Consider the following 2,439-nt stretch of genomic DNA (forward strand, 5'->3'; position numbering starts at 1 on the left):
CCTTGATATATACCTCACGTATTAACTAAACGAAAGGCACTCGACCTAAAACTCACTGGTCAGTCGACAATACACTCCTCATATATTCAACCATTATAGAACCAGTCTAGACGTATCGTGAGGCACCGCAGCAAATACTTCAAAGATTTCTATCAAAAACTTTCCACATTGTAAACGCCCCATATTACGCCACAAATAACCAAATCCATCGTGATATCAAAGTCACAACTGTTGCCGATGAAATCAAAAGATATGTTATATCATACAACCAAAGACTGGAAACTCACCCAAACCTTTTTATACAGAAATGATAGCCTGCCCAGATGTTTTCATCCGACTGAAGAGGAAGTCCACAAAATAACTACTAAGCTGGGTGATCACAGGAAAGGAATGGTTGTACCACTGGGTGCACTTCATATATATTCTTAAAATTTTATTATCCTAAGACTAATTAATAAATTGTTAATTGTACCGAACGCAGATGACGATTAAACTTTTGATGCCCAAAACAAACTATCGTATAAATCAGTTCGACAACTTATTACTGAAGGGATTTTTAATAATATTTTTTGTTAGTCACTTCATTCGCTATGAAGAAAAACTCCTGCTAATTCTTTGCACAACACTGTCTTCAATATGATCCCTTAAGCATTTGTTTTTTGCTACATGCAAAGTATCGAATTACTCTCATATGGTGCGTATGACTCGCGCTCAAATCGGAAAGGTGTTCTATACAAACACACTTACATAAGTGCATCTTTCATATGTAGTAAAGTATGCATGTATAAATTTTCACAGAAGCACTTACAAGCCTTCGTTTATGAATATGTAGATGGATTTGCACGTAATATAAAATTTTATATCGACGAGTTAAAAACTTTTTTTTAAAGTTCATACATACATATGTATGTATTTATAAATTTTTTTTCATGGCAACCGTTAGTAAAATTTCCAACTTTAAAGGGCTTAAGGAGCTTCCAAGAGCGGTTTGGGAAAAAGGCTGTTGCCATAATATGTCTGTTAGTATGTACATATGTACATACTAACACTTTTTATGTACGAAATTTAATAAAGAGTCCAACTAAAAATTGTCGCGCATGAAATCAACTGCATACATATCGTCGTTTAAAGTACAAAACCGCGTTTAGTCATTCTGCAAAACCGCGTAACTGACATTTTCTGTCAAAAATTGGATTTGCTCGCACAAGCTCTTGGCTCAATCCCTATCCATTCGTCCTGAAATATACTAGCCAGAAAGGCGATTGCTTTGTAAAAAACAAGAACCATTTTGAAATATGAGTGTTTTTACTCTAGAAAATAATTTATGCAACCTCATATGCGCGGTTTGGCATTTTATTGATACGCGGTTTTGTACTTTAAACGACGATATGTATGTATGTACATATGTACGTGCTACCCACTCTCCAAACACTCATCAACATTCATCTAAATAAAAAATAATAAAACGGAAGATAGTGAACGAATGTAAAACTAAATTAAAAACCATCAAATAGTCAAAGGAAAGTCCTTCAGCCAATCTGACTACATTAAAAGGTATAACAGCGTTGTTTTCACAGCAAAGGCGATTTGTTTGCGGTCCCGCCGCAGGAGAATGTAAATGTTCCCGAAAACAAATAACCCTTTTGATGCTTTTTGATGGCTTGAGATGTTATAAATGTATTTTTCAGAAAAACATTTTCATCACAGAAAAACAAGTCAAGTGAAAGAAAAATCCAAAAAAAAAGAAATCACAGAAAATTGGTCAATTGCCTTGTTGCGAAAATTAAAGAAATGCAAATCAATGAGTCAAAACAAACTGTGGAATAAGTGAATGAATAAATGAATGAGTGTTGGCGGCTTAAATGGTTGCCTAACAGAATACCAACGGTATCTTATAGCTACAGTTAATGACTTTTAAGTGAGGCATTTTAATTAGTATTTTAGAACGGGTGTTTGAGGATGGGTGATATGACGACGGTGCATACGTACCTACACCCAAATGTATGTACATATGTATTTTAAAAACGATTTGTAGGATTTGTAAAATTTTTACATGAAATTTTAGTTTAAGATCCGATTAAGGCACAACCTTCACCCATCTGTTTAATGAATGAAATCTATTTTGTATGAAATTTAATGTATGCATTACGAAATATTTCGCGAGTGCATTGGCTGAAAAATTTTGGCCAGTACAAGTAGCTTGTGGAACAAACCTATGAAAACGTTGGGTTGTCTATTTTTTTCCTGGCCTACCCATGATACAAAAAAAAGGAAATAGAAAGATAAAAGAAAAAATAACCTCATCAGTCCAACTTCGGTTAAGCCAACCATAGTAACGGGTGATTTTTTTGAGGTTAGGATTTTCATGCATTAGTATTTGACAGATCACGTGGGATTTCAGACATGGTGTCAAAGAGAAAGATGCTCAGTATGCTTTGA

At 34.4% G+C, this 2,439-nt stretch overlaps 1 long non-coding RNA gene across 1 annotated transcript in view; it reads left to right on the top strand.

The window, feature by feature from the left end:
* Positions 1–315: 315 nt before the first annotated feature.
* The window catches only part of LOC108360052 (uncharacterized), a 23,560-nt gene continuing 21,436 nt past the window's right edge, over positions 316–2,439 (top strand). The window contains exon 1 of the long non-coding RNA XR_001847045.1: positions 316–325. This is a non-coding gene — a long non-coding RNA (uncharacterized LOC108360052). The remainder of the gene's footprint in view (positions 326–2,439) is intronic.

The sequence above is a fragment of the Rhagoletis zephyria genome, unplaced genomic scaffold (genome assembly GCF_001687245.7).
Source record: "Rhagoletis zephyria isolate East Lansing unplaced genomic scaffold, Rhagoletis_zephyria_1.1 Rzeph_scaffold_00510, whole genome shotgun sequence".
NCBI classification, from domain to species: domain Eukaryota; kingdom Metazoa; phylum Arthropoda; class Insecta; order Diptera; family Tephritidae; genus Rhagoletis; species Rhagoletis zephyria.